Raw genomic sequence first — 16379 nt, forward strand, 5'->3', positions numbered from 1 at the left:
CTTCTTCAAGCAGTCTGTACATGCTTTCCCACGTCGATATCCCTGTGTCTTTGCTACAAGCTATGTCTTTATAGAAAGGTGCCATTTCCTTCACCTCAGAGCCTTGAGCCTTATTTTTCTTTCCCATTTCTTCTTGCGTATGGCTTGGTATCATCTTTCGTTCTTCGTTCCTGCAGCTCACAAGCGAAATGGAAATGAATGATCAAGAAAGGTGATGGGAGAGTCTTAAATGCAGCAGATATATCAAATATGCTACCTTACGTGAAGTAATTCTTTGGAAAAGCATGCGTCTACATTTAATAGATGACAAATAATTCCTTTATTATCATTAAAAGCACATGATCTTGAGTCAGATTATGGTAAGTGGATTTTCTTGAATAGCGTGCCCGAAAGATTCGCAATGGAGTGATTTTGTGATTTGGTTCGTAATCGTCGCAGATCGCGACATCACATTATTGCACTATCGCGCTCTCGCACCAACTCACAAATATAACATCGCAGAGTTGATTTGGATTAATATCGCAACCATCGCTTTATCGCAACATCGTAGATCACAGAAGTTTTATGCTTGCCATATTTTGTTAGCCCATTCCCTTCGATATGCGATCTTGCGATCGGGGTTATCGCAAATCGGAAAATCTTGAAGTCTTTCTCATTAGCATTACCTTATTGCGATGCGATATATTGCTTAATACGAGAATCTTGCACATACCAGATTATACCCAAATGGAGGTGCTTATCTATTATTTTATGATGCAGCTTTTTAAAGAATTTTTCTCTCATCATAAACTTAGGTTTTAAAGTATTCAGAAGATCTTCCTAAGCTTACGATGGTAACCTTATTTTGAAGAAAGGAAACTCTTTCTTTTCCTAAATTTTAACTAAGGGTCCCCATTCATTTAGTATTTTGGACAACACTTAAATGAAAAAGGGGGGGGGTTGTTGCTGGTCACAACAGAGTGTAAGTGCGTGTGTAAATGAGAAAGAGAAATAATGATTAAACAACACACTTTATATTTCTCAAAACGTTATGTATGTGCCAACACACACACACACACACACAGAGAAATTACATTCAACCATTATTCTATAATATAAAATTTCTTAGATCTAAATTATTCCTAATTTAGGAGGAGAGGTTGAGAGAATTTCTCAACCATAAACGACTCACAAAAAAACATTTTAGATATAGAGTGTAAGTATTAAATCCATGTTCCCCCATTAATACTTACATTACAAAAAACTATTAAACCACCCATAGACAACAAAATACATAATCATTTTTTAAATGGTTTACAACTTCCATATCAACATGGGCTCCATCAAGTTGTCTCATAACCCTTGGAAAGGTGTATTCAAAAAGATAGATTCCCAAGTTCCACTCTCAAAATCTTGAATCATGAATCTCCCGATGTCATTTACTAAAAAGTGTCAAAGGTTGTTGCATAACCTCATGAGAAGACCACTCCTAGATCTTCAAAAACTAAGGGATCCTTCCCTAGATCCACAACTACCAAACTATCTAGACAACCATCCATATTGAGCCTTCTCACTGAACTATAATTGTTCTAAAATATTTTGAGAGGTTTAATGTCTTCATTGAACTCATCATCATAAAAATTCAATCAATAATCATGTGTGGGTATGTTTTTTGATTATTTTACCTTTACTTTTAACAGACCACTTGCATGGAATTTTGAATTCCATGTTGTATGCCCAATTTTCCTTTCGGCAACTATCATTGCCCCCTCTATAATTTAAAAAATTCTTCAACTAATTTGTGAAGACAATAATCCACCTTTTCATGCATCCAACTCTTCTAATATCAAATAGGTCGCATGGATCTCTTCGCATTTTTGTTCACTAATTTAATTGCGGACGAATTCTATATGTTTCCTCCATGTGTAGGATGTAGAGGCTAGTGTGTTATGTGCAAATGTTAAATATTCTTTCTTTCACAGGGATACTAGCCATGATTTATCCGATCTGAATTCATATCCTCCCTCATTAAATGGAAAAAGAAGAAAAACACCTCTAAATCTATGAGATACACAATTTAGGTTGCAGTCATGGAGGAAAGGGTAAGATGTGTGCAAACACATGACTCAATTCTTGGGAAGAGAACTTGGGTTGTGCACTCATAATGAATTTGAAGGTCATCAAACAGAATGATTCTTGAGATCCCTATATTGAATGAACCAAAAATGAAATAGTTTGGTGATTTTATTCACATGGCAAGACCTTTCGATGCTCCTTCATACAATGGGCAGTGACTCTTTGAATCAGCGTATCCCTTTCATCTCTTGTTCATCTATAGTCTTCGCAATTGGTCAAACTACACCACATAAAGGGTCTTTCCTCTCCTTCAAAGTAGCAACTCTCTATGCAATCAAACCCTATTACAAAACAACCTTAGCGAAGTTTTGAATAAACACAACTTCAACCTTGCACTTTGATACCAAGAAAAAATGATGAAAATTGCACATTGTATTTCACACAAAGGTATGTATGCTTCAACACACACACAAAAATTACATTCATCCATTACTCTATAACATATAATTTTTGATATCTAACTTATTTCTAATTTAGGAGGAGAGGTTGAGATAATTTATCAACCATCAACAATTCACAAACAAACATTTAAAATATATAATGTAAGTATTAACTCCAGGTGGAAGACAATTTGAAACATAAAATTCTAAATCTTCCCCTTCAGCTTGAATTAATATGTATACCCTATGTAATTTCATTCCTTATTATGGTTATTGTGTGCATTGATTACAGACAATATAGAATCCTTGTTTTGTGTTGAAATGATTCCTTGAGGAAAGCCATTTTAGGTCTCAAATATTGATTTTTGTGGGTTTGAATTCCTATTATAGAGCTATCGAATTTTGGGTATTTGGTTGGTAAAGGTATCCCACTCAATTTTTCAAAGCTCATAGGGGGCTCAGACAAGGTTGTGTGTTGTCCCCACTACTTTTTATCCTAGTCATGGATGCTTTCAGCAAAGGGATCAATGCTATGAAGAAATCTCACACCATTTCAAGATGTGGGATATTTAGAAATAGTAATTTTTCCCACCTAATGTTCCTGGATGGTGTCCTATGTGCAAGGGAAGCCAAAATATCTTAGTGGGTATCTTTTTATAGGATATTAAGGAATTTTGGCAAAGATTTTGAGTTGTATATAAACAAATATAAGACTGGGTTAATATTGGATGTTGGGGACTCGATGGAGATACTTAAGATTGCCACATTATTCGGGGTGAAAATCTGCCCTATGTATGAGGGCTTCAAATACTTGGGATTATTTTTAAAACCTTGCAGTTATAATAAACTAGATTAGGAGTCGCTCGTCTCCAAATTCAAGAAAATGTTGACTCGTTGGGGTCACAAATGGTTAATGTTGGGGGGCAGGGTCATTATGACTAAGGCGATATTATAGGGAATACCATTTTTTTAGATACATATTTTTTATATCCCATAGTCAATAATACATAAAATCGAGTCCATTATTTCCAAATTCATTTGGTTTGGCATCGACTCTTGTAGAAATATTCACCTCTCTGGATTGAGCATGATTTCTAGGTCTATCAAGTTGGGAGGTTGGGGCATTCTATACTCTAGGAGGTTTAATCTCGCTTTGTTGGAAACAAATATTTGGAGGGTTTTCAACGAAAGAGGACTTTGGCAGAAATGATATTTACAAAATATATACAGTATCAAGGGTTGGAGGAGTGGGTTGAGGCAGGAACACCATCGAATTCTTGTGCATCGATAATCTGACGTAGCCTTGGGCATGCAATCTCATGGCTTTGTAGTATCATTTGGTGGTTGGTTGGTGATGGATAGAATATTCAATTAGTGAAGTATGCCTTTAAAGGAATGCAGGGATGCCATATACTTTCGGATCTTGTCATCAACATCCTTAATTAGCGAGGCATTCACACTCTGGAAAGTCTTGGGATGGGTAGTTGAACTCCCTTTTCAGTCCATGTTTGGCCTCATGCTAGGTAGATCGGTATCTCAAATTATTTTGAGGATGAATGGGAAGCCTATTGCAGCATCCTCTGCCAAGATGGTATCTCATTCTCACAGCAACAAGATCAACTAGTTTTTGGTGGGTATATCATGAATGAAAAAATCATAGCAAAGGAAGTATATGAATATTACATCCAACATCCAACCATTACCCTATGCATATTTAATTTCAAACCAATGGAGTTGGGAAGTTTGATTAAAAATCAAATGTTTCACTTGGTTAGTTATACATAATCGCATATTACTATGGGTAATTTTGCTGAAGAACGGATTCATGGGCCCTGGCAGATGCTCTCTTTGCAGGATCGATTCAGAGGATTTATTCCATCTATTTTTACAGTGTCCCTTTGTTGTTTCCATTTGGATAGAGGTTTATACTCTCGTAGGTGTCAATGTTTGCAGAGATTTCTCCTCCATACATGCCTGCATTTGTTCTTGGGCCCTTCAAGCAAAATCCTATAGGGTTGTCCCCCTATATGTCCTGTGGGGAATTTGGTACTCTCGAAATAAACAAATATTTGAGGCATTTCTCCTTAACCAAAGGTTGATTCCTTGTGGATTATAACATATTTCATGGAAATTGGCCCACGGGCTCCTAATGCCACTTCCAAAACTATTTTGATTGTTTAGTTTGATGGTATTTTACCGATCTACTAGTTGGATGGAGCTTCCTCTAATGGGTGGTGTGGATGTGGAGTGTCTATCCTATTGGATCCCTCTTTACAATATCAATTTCATTGGTTCAAGGGCTATGTGGAAATCTGTAGGGTCAAAATGTTAGAATTATAGGGTGCCCTTCAATGCACTACATGGCTTGGCATAGACAAAATTCTAATCATGGGGGTTTCTCTCTCAATGATCCAATGGTTCCAGGGGTGGAATTCTTTAGAGGTCCCCTCTCTTTGCATCTAGATGCAAATGATCTTGGATTTGAAGGCATCTCACACTGAGGTTTCTTTTCAACATGTCTACAAAGAACACAACACTAAATCCGATGCATTACCCAAGCTTGGATTGTCTCTACATCGGGGACACAAGTTCTTTGAGGTGCTATATAATAGATCGATCAGTAGTCAGGGGTATTTTGAAATTTAATCTTTGCTTCCTTGAATTTTTTCTTTCATGATATGGTATTTTGGAGTAATAGTGGAATAATGTACCCTTAAGGCCTTAGCTTCTTATGAAAAAACACTTCTAAAAACCATCTCAAACTCAAGTGAAATAAACCATCCGTTAGGGACAATAATAATAGATGTAGCTAAGTGGAAAATACTTAAATTTTAAGGGAATAATAATACTTCAAACTAGGATTAAATTTGAATATCTAACTAGCCCAAAGATCGTAATATTTTTCCCTCCCTTTTAGGGATGGCTAAGTAATAAACTTTATTAGGTGATTCCAACCCCTCAGGGGAGGTGGTATTTCCAAGATCAACCCTTCAATCCATAAATATTAGTGAGAATAAGTGGCAATGGAGGGGAATGACTTCATGAACAAGTGCCATGGTAAGGGGACCGACTAATGAAAGTCTACATCCTGAGTGTATATATGTAATTTAGGGAGAAATCATGGAGAAATGAGTTACCCCTTTCCTTGGCTTGATTTTTCCACACCTTTGGTGTGCCTTTTACTTCCTTTTAATAATGGTTTCTATGTGGTGCATAGCTCAAGGATCAAATATTTCTCTTTATGATTTACAATTTGATTTAACACTTAAGATGATTCAATTTCTCACTCACCGGGGTTGGAACATATGAGGGTTCCTTATGAGATGGAGTATCAATTGCAAAGGAACCAAGTGATGGGCTAATGAGGGGAATAGAACTCATGTTGGGCTGTTGCCCACGCTTTAATTGTTGTCCTAACTATCTTTTTCATTTTAACTTTCATTTTTCTTTTGTTGTGTCCATCTTATAATTTTTCATTATTTTATTTGCATCAACTTCTAGGGAAAAGTTTTCTAGCACTACTCAAGGATGTGGATGTGTGAAGGCAAAATCCAAATGAAGCACATGTTGTCAATGCAAAGGATGGACTTGTATCAAGGGAATGATAAAAGATGTTAAGTATTCAATAGGGTAACAAGCACGCTACTTCAATTCACATTTCCCAAGTAGTTCCCCTCGTATGACCCTAAGGCCTTACAGCAGGTCCCACTAGACTAGAGTTAAACACTAGCACCACCCCAACCCCTGTAGTAAGGTGAGAGAACAAGTTTACATACAAGATCTGTAATCATCTAGATCACCCGTTTATCCATTTATCCATGTTAAAATGCCCAAAACATTGAGTAGTCCATCTTCGCTCAAGAGGGATTTTGAATGGTGATAGATGCATGATTGGTACAAATGGTAAAGGAATGTGGCACATCATCATCAATGAGCAATGTGTAGGGTTGTTGATCGTCTTTCTTCTCTTTTATACCCAAAATTATGAAATTCAAGGCTTTTTTAATAAGATCATGATTAGTTTGACTAGTTTATTCGTTTCCTTTTTTATGGGTTTGGTATCCAATTTATTTCTCATAATATTTAGAGTCAAATTGTTAGTTTTTACTAATTTAATCTGATTTATATTGATACAATTTTATAGATAAATTATATTGATATGATTAGGGTTTTGTATTATTTCTTTTCTATGTGGTTTACAATCCTCAAAGATAGTGACCCCTACACTTATTGGGTCTTGAAATGGTCATTCATTTCCATTACACTTTCACTATTATGTCCATTATATCACCTCCATTTCACTACTATGTCAATACATTCATCCCACTTTCATTATCATTGGGCCACATTTATGTTTTTCCAAACTTTATTAATTCTTAGCCTTTTTAAGTGAATTTGTGGTTAAAAATTAGAAAATAATGTGCATATGCTTATACCTAACAAGTGGGTTGAGGTTGTTGAAATGTGTAGGTTAAAAGGAGGCTTCTAGAAGACCTTTATGTGGCACTCTAAGGCCAAATTCGGATTTGAGTGGAAAGAATCATGAGATCATGAGGATATGTGTCACATCTCCTAATTGTATTGAAATTCTAAGAAGACGTGTCTTATCAGTTCCTATTTTGATTAGGACTCTAGAGGTAGAGGGATAGATTCATGGACTCTCATTAATAAGATGGTTTCTCATCTTTTTGTATAAATAGGAGATCTCTCTCCTTCATTTGTTAGTCTTAGCTTAGCTTGGCTTTTTAGTTCTTTAGCTTGGAGTTTGTAGTTCTTCCTTGATGGCTCTGGAAAGCTTTAGAGAGCTTTGTTGTACTTTGTAATTTTGAAGAATTTGAATAAAGCTTTGATGTTTTCAACATGGAAGGAGATGTGAAGTAGATGTCATGGAGAATATTAGAATTTAAGGTAGAGTAGATTTTATTTTGTAATTTTTCTTTTATTTCATTCATGTATGTCATTTTATTGCTTTCAAATTTGATAGTTTAGATTTTCCATTCATGCAATTTTAATTCATGCAAGTGTGTTCAACCGGTTGATTGTAGATTAGTTTTTCTTTACATGTTTTTGCATCAAATAGTGAGATGAGATTTTCCTCTCTGCTGAAATTTTTCTTAAGATTTTCAATTTCAATTATGCTTTGATTTCAGTCTTATTTATTTGTTGTTGTTAGCTAGTTTAGATATCGAATTCTTCATGTTATTTGACGTTATCTCCAGAGCCATGGCTTAACCTCAAAAATCTACTTGGCGAGCTATCAGATTATAAGTGAAGTGATTTGATTTTACTTTCATTCTGCAAGTAGGTAGTTTAAATATCAAGTTCTTCATGTTATTTGACCTTATCTCCAGAGCCATGGCTTAAACCCTAAAAGCTACTTGGCGAGCTATTGGATTATAAGTGAAGTAATTTGATTTTTCTTTCATTAATCTGCAAGTAGGTAATTTAGATATCAATTCTTCATGTTATTTGATGTTATCTCCGGAGCCATGGCTTAACCCCGAAAAGCTACTTGGCGAGCTATCGGATTATAAGTGAAGTAAATTGATCTTGCTTTCATTAGTCTGCAATTTTTAGTTTGTTTGAGTGCAATAGTTTAGATTGTATTTCTGTAATTAGATGGGCAACAGAGACAGTGATTTCATGATCAATATTTCTTCTTTTGTTTGATTTAAGTAGCTGCATATTTACATTCCTATTCAAGTATTAATTTTATCAATAGCATGTTTTAAGATCTTTTGAAGTGCTAAGTTTTGGAAGTTACCATAAGGGACATAAACCTTGTCTTGAAATCTACATCCATACTTGACATTTAAAAGTATTCTTAAGACCTTAGAATAGGATTTCCATTTGCATTAGACACTATAGGAGATCAACAAGAACAAAACCCCAAAACAAGATGAAAACTATAAAACAACGAAGTAAGAAAAAAAGTTAACTAAGCACATATGGTGCACCACACTTCATCAGTTTACAATACCCAGATTGATAATTTATGTAGAGAAATTTAAGACGTTAAATTGACTAGACATTTTGGTGTCATTGCCAGGGAAGTGTAATTAGGAGACCTTATTTCTTACATTAAAAAAAAATAAAAAAATTAATAATTCTGGAGTATGCTCTCCTCCTGCACTTTGTGTGATCTGGAGGATCAGAAAAAGAATTGTTATGTTTAACAAAAGAAAAAAAAAGAGGAGACAAAATAAACTTTATCATTTCAATTGATTCAATTAAAAAAAAAATGAAACCCAACTGCTTTGATAGGTTCAGCTGTCCAAGATTGACAGGTTATGGTTTGTAGTGGTCCTAAAAATACTGTGTCCTGTTTTAATAAGATTCTGCAAATTAGCTGCGGAATGCAGCCTGATTCCGCAGCTAACTGTGAATTCTTTAGCTAATTTCAAGGTTTAGCAGATTACAGGCATCCAATGAAGAAACTGACCACATGGGCATCTCCGTAATTGTCCCGACATGGATCCTATCCTAGTCACCCAGCCCAGATTGATAAAAAAAATCAGCTTAAGACCTCAGTCAAAGTCCTATTTTTAGCATGTTTACCTTGAAGTCTTTGCTGCTTGAAATTGAAAATCATTAATCATTCTTATAAAATTTCACAATTTCAAAAAAAAAAAGAGAAAAAAAAAAAGAATGAAAACAATCTATGGCTATCTCCAATTCTAGTTTCCACTGTGGCCTCAATAGAAAATCTGCATTCCTGTTCAAGCTTTGGCCTTAAAACGAACCTGCAATAGCCTCCTCTAGTTGTTTGCCTGACTCTTGTAATCAACAACAATACTAGTGAAAATATTCAATGCTCATTAAAAGAAAGAGGCAATTTTGTATAAAAATGTCGAGGATGGATCCTTTATTAATCATATGGGTATGAATCTGTCTGCCCTCTGCAAATTTTCTGGCATTAATGCAGAACTGCAAGAGACAGGCAATTGTTAGTTTATGGGAATCTATCCAAAACTTGATCCAATCATCCCTCCTTGCATAGTTCAGTGATGTCCACACCATAAGATTGATTTTCATTTTCTGTCGTGAGGTAAGCAACGCTGCACATGGCAAACCCAAACATATGTGTTTTGAAGTACGATTTCTTTAGTATGTCGCTGGGATAAAACAAAGGTCTAAGATCTAAGGTTTAGATCACCATTCATTTGCTTTCTCTATGCTGAAAATTGCAAATCAAACCAAAAAGTCGAATGCTTCAATTCATAAAAGTGCAGAACAGTAAAAAATGTTAATCCACAAAAACGCAAAACAAAAAAAACATCAAATTTTGAATGCACAATCTGACCAAACAGAGGTGAATTTAGAAAAAATAAAACATGATTTTTTTCGGCAATAGGGTCAGTTAGATAACCCAGAAATAATCTTAAGGAATTTGAAATGGTTTGGGAGATCTCCTTGGTTCTTTGAATCCCATTTTTGCAGGCCGCGAGAGAAAAAAACAGAATTTGAAATAATAAACTGGCAGTTTGATTTAATTCAGCTGCTTGAGGAAGGGAATTTTAATTAGTAATCAACTGTGTGCTAACATTTAAACATGATTACACGTCTCCAGCCTTTTGCCACCCGTTCGCACCTGCTTTGCCACTTCTCGTTTAACATCAAGATGGTTGAATACGACACTATTTGAATAGTTACTTAAATGACGTGAGTGTTTCAGATTCGAAAGGAAGGACTCTTAGACAATTAAATTGAGAGGTTATTAATGAACTGATAGACGTGGCTTTTCCTCACCGAAACTCTCCACCACGTCCCCCACCATGCCTCACACCTTCCGTCTTTAACTCGTACATCGTTATGCCAAAGTTTCGTGGTCTATTTGATTGAAACTCCTGCAGCTCTATCTCTGTATTTTTTGGCTGTGGCTCTTGATGTGGCTCAAGGAATAAATTATTTGCATAGTAAATTGAACAATATGCCGCAAAGATTATTTCTGAATGTTGACAGAATGATCCAAATCTAGGGCCTTCATCTATTTCTGCTCATACGAGTCTTCTTGCTTCGAAAATCTTTCTTCATTTCATACTCAGCATTTTTCCAGTTCCATACCCATCATTTTTCTCCATGGTATTCTTCATGTCTTGTTCATATAACCATTTTGATTCCACATAACCACTCTGTTTTCATATACCCGTCTTCTACATTGGTGTTTACACAGTAAAAAAAGGCAAAATGGGTGTCATTGTGAGGACAGAGCCCGAAGGAGTTGTCAAAGTTGTTGAAAAGATCATACATTTCCATTACTCTGATATATTTTCATCACTAAAATTGTTTTTCTTCATATACAATTTACAAAGTTTTTATTTTTCAAGAAGACAGTGAAGAAAATTAAAATATATATATATATATAGATATAGATATAGATATAGATATAGATATATATATATATATATATATATATATATATATATATATATATATATATATATATATATATATATATATATATATATATATATCAGATCATGAATAATTGGCCTTGTGCACTAGCTGTGATCTTAGGCTCTCTCTTCCTAGTACTTGGATACATAAAATATCTTTTCCAATAACTTAAATCAGAAAATTGATGGTTCACTGTTTTTTAGCTATGGAATGCAGCCTGATTCTGCAGCTAACTAGCAATTCTGCAGCCATGTTCATACCTCTATAGGTTATAGGTGTCAAGAGACGAAACGAACCACATGGGTATCTGGGGAAATGTCAGTACATGGATGGTGCCGTATCCATTTGATCCATATCAATGAAAAAGAACCCGGTCAAAGGGAAGTCAAGGTGTGTGTTATCACTAAGTCGCCACACTAAGTTGCCGCATGTCAAAAAAAAAAACAATTTTGAATCAATGAAATGAATAAGTTATTTTCTCACTGATGATGAAAAATGAATGGCTAAATTTTTATTCACGATTTTTAGCTACAGAAACTGTGCACATTCCTCAGCTGTTCTCCAGCTAAAAAAATCTCATTGTTCAAATCAGCCTAACTTTCTCATACGAAATCAGATTTTGATGATTCAAGTATCATTGGAAAGATCTCAACAAGATCTAAACAATGAGAAATCAATCATTATAGTTTGAAATGGTAAATAATAAAATAAATTTCTTAAAAGGAGCAACATCAACTTGAGGCGCTAATTCCAAAACAGGTATAAATTCTTTTGATTTTTCCTTTGAGAACTTGTTTTATTAATACAAATTCTTAGTTTTGTGTGTAAATATATTTTTTCCTGTGGAAAAAGTCGTAATTTCTATTAGATCGTGAGAAATTACATTCTGTAAATGCCTAGGCATATGCATAATGAGGCTGGTCGCCTCCCGGATAGTAGCAAAATGACGGTTTGACTACAACCATGTACAAGTAAAAACATTTAGTCTTGTGCCTCCACGCAGGGAGTTCATATGATCTCTGAGAGATTTTGCATCAAAAACAAAGGTAAACATGAAAAAGAGTGTGCTCCACGCAGGGAGACAACCTGGTACATACCAAAACCAAATCCTGAATATAAAAAAAAACCAATTTTGTGAGAGTAGCGGTCGATTAGTTGCTTGTCGGATAGTTCTGTGATGAGACTATTTTAGATACCAAGTGATAACAGTAGCTAATACCCAACAGCTTACGAGAAACCATTGGGCCAAAAACAAACTGTAAAAGTAAAAAAAAACCAACAGTATAGTTATGTCTCCCGGAGAGAGTGCAGATCTACAAAAGGCCTGTGGTAATGTTGGTGGAAAATTCCATCCACTTCTTCCTGTATCAACCAGTCTTCTTCCTGCCTTTGCGCTGCCTGTTTTGATAGGAGGTCCGCCCCTGTGTTGCGCTCCCTGTAAATGTGTTGACAAACAAATTTTTCAAAAGTTGCTAAAAGCCTGTGTGCCTCATCCAAAATATGTCTCAAAGAATAAGCAGAGCAGTAAGATGTTCTATTGAGCCAATTGCAGACAAGTTTTGAGTCCCCAAACAGTTGTAGTTTTGTGCAGCGTTTCTCAAGTGCAAAGTGGATGAGGTGTTTGGCTGTGGATAGCTCAGCAAAATTATTTGTGCCCCTTCCCAGGTGCATCTGAATTTTAAAACAATGGTCGTCCCTTAGGTAGAGGATGGCCCCTCCCCCACAACCTTCTGCTTGGGTTGAGCCGTCAAAATAGGCCCAAGGGTAAGTTTTGTCAATGAGCTCATGGCGGATGGATCTAAGGGGGGTCTGAGAGAGGTCTTCTAGGAGGAGTCCGAAATCAGCAAGGATATGAGATCTGATGTTGGGCCAGATGGGATCCTTTTGGTCAAAAATGGCTCGGTTCCTCACCATCCAGATAGCCCAGCACATTAGGAGTGGTATCTTCCTATCTCTTCCTTTGTGTTTCTCTATCCAGTTCAGCCAGGCCTCTATAATGGATCGCCCTTGCCATTGATGAAGGGAGTGGGAGGATGAGGATATGAGGGTGCATTGCTCGGTGACGATAGGGTAGGACATAAATAAATGGTCAGTGTCTTCCTCATTGTTCCTACAAAGGTGACACCAGAACGGCCCATGGAAGGATCGCCTCATCAAATTTGAGCCTGTGGGGATTTTGTTGAAAAGGATGGTCCACATAAGCATTCGCATTCTGGGAGCTGCTTTGAGCTTCCATAGTGCTTTCCACCATTGTTGTACGTTTTCTGGCTGGACTTGTTGCATGAGCTTAAGGTAGCCTTCCTTGGGAGTGTATGTTCCATTTTTTGCATGTGCCCACACTATCTCATCTTCTTCTTCCGTTATCCTGATGTGTGCTTGAGTGAGAGCTTCCGTAAAGTCCTCCCAATCATGCCTCCAATGTCCTGGGATTTGGAGTTCTTGTGCTATCTTCTAGGCCTACTGGAAAAGAGTGGTGTTTTCTTGATCTGCTATGTGAGAAACACCCTAGTCCTGTAGATGAGCGATCAGCTGTGCTGGAAGTCGATGGGCGTTGCCACACTCGATCTATGGATCCATTCCTTTGCGAATGACATTCCCTTGATGTATCCTCCACGTTAAGCCTTCTCGTATGAGTGGGAGGGAATTAAGTACTGCTTTCCATATATTAGAATGCCTTCTACTTACCCTATGTTCCCTGCATATATAGCTGATAGTGTTTTCCGGGGCAATGTATTTATCATATACTACTCTTGTCCAGAGGCTGTGTGAGGTAATGAGCTGCCATCCTAGCTTCGCTGCCAGTGCTTTTGCAAAATAGTCCAACCTTTTTATACCCCATCCTCCCCATTTCTTAGGCCTCGCTATAGTGTCCCATTTTACCCAAGCGAAAAGGTTCCCCTGCTTGTTCCCCTTCCATAGGAATCTGCAGCATATCTTTTGTAATCTGGCTAGAATTCCTCTTGGAATCCAGGCCAATGACATCCAGTATACCGGTGTTGCTTCCAGCACTGCTTTTATGAGGGTGAGTCTTCCAGCCCGTGTAAGGTACCTGTTGTACCACACATTCAATCTCTTTTCCACCTTGACAATAAGCCAGACCCAATCAGCGATTTTATATCCCCCGGGTTTCACTCGGAAGCCTAGATATTTCAACCCTTCCTCCATAGGATGTGTAGGGAAAGGAAACCGGTGACGAGTGAAAAAAACTTCATGTTGTGAGCAACCTATAGGTATGAGGGTGGATTTGTGAACATTTATGATCATTCCTGTAGCCTTCTGAAAGAGGTCGAAAACAAACTGCAAGGTAGAGGTGTCGGCCATGCTTCCGTTTAAGAAAATGAGCACATCGTCTACAAACAGGAGATGGGTGAGAGAGCAGTTTTCCGTAATTTTTATGCCAACAATCCTGCCCCTCCTATGTTATGTCCCTATCAATATGCTTAGCCCTTCCATGATAAGCAGGAAAAGTAATGGTGAGAGGGGGCATCCCTGCCTGAGACCTCTTTCGGTTGTGAAGAAAGGAGTGGGGGATCCATTAAGGAGGACACTATAAGGCACATTAGAAATGTAGCTCATATTCCATTTCATGAACATATAAGGGAAGCCCAGATGGGTAAGAAGCATTTGAATGTAGAGCAGGCTTGCCCTGTCGAAGGCTTTGGAGAGGTCTACCTTTAGGATCATACCTTTCAAGTTCTTGCTCTGCACCGAGTGAAGGAGCTCTTGTGTAGTACCAATGGCTTCGTGGATCTGGCGGTGCTGTAGGAAAGCAAACTATTCAGGGGATATGTGTGCCGAAAGGATGGGCTTGAGTCTATTAGCTAGGATTTTGGCCATGATTTTATAGAGGCAGTTGCAGAGCGAGATGGGCCGGAATTCATTGAAAGAGGCTGGCTTGTCAGATTTGGGGATGAGGGCTATGAAGGTGGATTTGATGGCCAAGGGGATTTTTCCTGAGTGGCTACAATGATTGATTACTTTGAGGAGGTCCTGACCCAGTAGGTCAAAAAAAGCAAGATAGAATTCGATGGAACAGCCGTTAGGTCCCGGGCTTTTGTCTCTTTGGAAGCCTCGGATGGTAGCTTCAAGCTCCCCCAACAAAGCGGGGGGAGAGGAGCTGCCAGAGGGAGAGCTTCGGGGGATGCTTCAGGTTGAAGCGGGGGGGGGGTGTAGACCTAGCAGATTCGAAGGACCGACGTCGATAGGAGAGGACTGGAGACATTCCGAAAGAAACCCAAGGGAGGCCGGGGAAGGAACAGTAAAGGGCACCCAGGAGGAGGGTTCAACAGGCTGAAAAGAGGCAGAGAGAGTAGGATCAGTCGACTGTGTATGTTGAGATTGCAACAAGATGATGGAGCTTAGTGAAAAGAGTCGCCTTCACTAAGTGGGCCCGCAGGAAAATTATGACGCAAGCTATATTTTTGATCCCAGCAGGGATGATCACAATATGAGTGATCATAGTATGGGTGATCATAGTATGGGTGATCACAGTATGGGTGATCACAGTATGGGTGATCACAGTATGAGTGATCACAGTATGAGTGATCAAAGTCTATTTTTAGACTGGCTGTCTAAAATAGAAAAGTCAAATATTATTGTCTCATAATAATATTTGGACTATAAACTTGATCTTATTCTCTTGGAGCACTTCATTTTGAGCTACAGATGTGGCCCATGCAGCTGTGAGAAGGAAGTATGCTTTTCTTATGAGTCAGTTGAGTTGTTGCATGCATGATTTCAATTAGAACTCAATCAGTTGAGTTTGGTGGAGTTGATTGTGGAGTTGATGGAGTTGTGTTCAGTTTGACTTGGTTAAAATAGTTGTAGTTAGTCTAACTGCAAATAGACTAATGATTAACTCATAATACAAATATAGAATACATCAGTTAACTCAGTTGCATGTCAGTGCATGTTCAATTCAGCAGGGACAGGTGTTAGAGGATCAGATTGCTATCAGTTGTGACTATAGTTGTGCATGATGATTTGCACAATCAGAGGGATTGAGTATGCCAATGAATTGGCCAATACCAAGAATTGTAGCCTGTGCTCACGTCCAACACAGTGTGAGTGATTCTTTGCAGGTGAAATACGAGTTTGGTAAACCATTCTCATCAATTCTTGAGCAGGTATTGAGCTGGAGAGGCAGGCAAGCAGTGGAATAGATTTGGAGATCAGATCTGAGCTGTATTGTGTGTAACAGGTGGAGCTGGTACTGGATTGCTTGTGATAAGCATTGTACTTTGTAATGTTACATGTTCTCAATCATTAATATACAGATAGTGTGGGGTTTTTAGCGAGATGCTTTCCCCGGGTTACATATTGTGTTAATGTGTGAATGGTCTTGATGTCTTATTGTTATTGATGTTGTTATATTGATGATCAACGTAGAGGAGCTTATGTATTGTGTATGTATTCTACAATAGTACATGATCAGGATAATCTCTGTTGAATATGTGTTAAATTATTCAAAATTTCTACATGGTATCA

This window comes from Pinus tabuliformis, chromosome 4_2, assembly GCF_031772625.1.
Source record: "Pinus tabuliformis cultivar Carrire ecotype Pingquan chromosome 4_2, CPIR1, whole genome shotgun sequence".
In the NCBI taxonomy this organism is placed as follows: Eukaryota; Viridiplantae; Streptophyta; class Pinopsida; order Pinales; family Pinaceae; genus Pinus; species Pinus tabuliformis.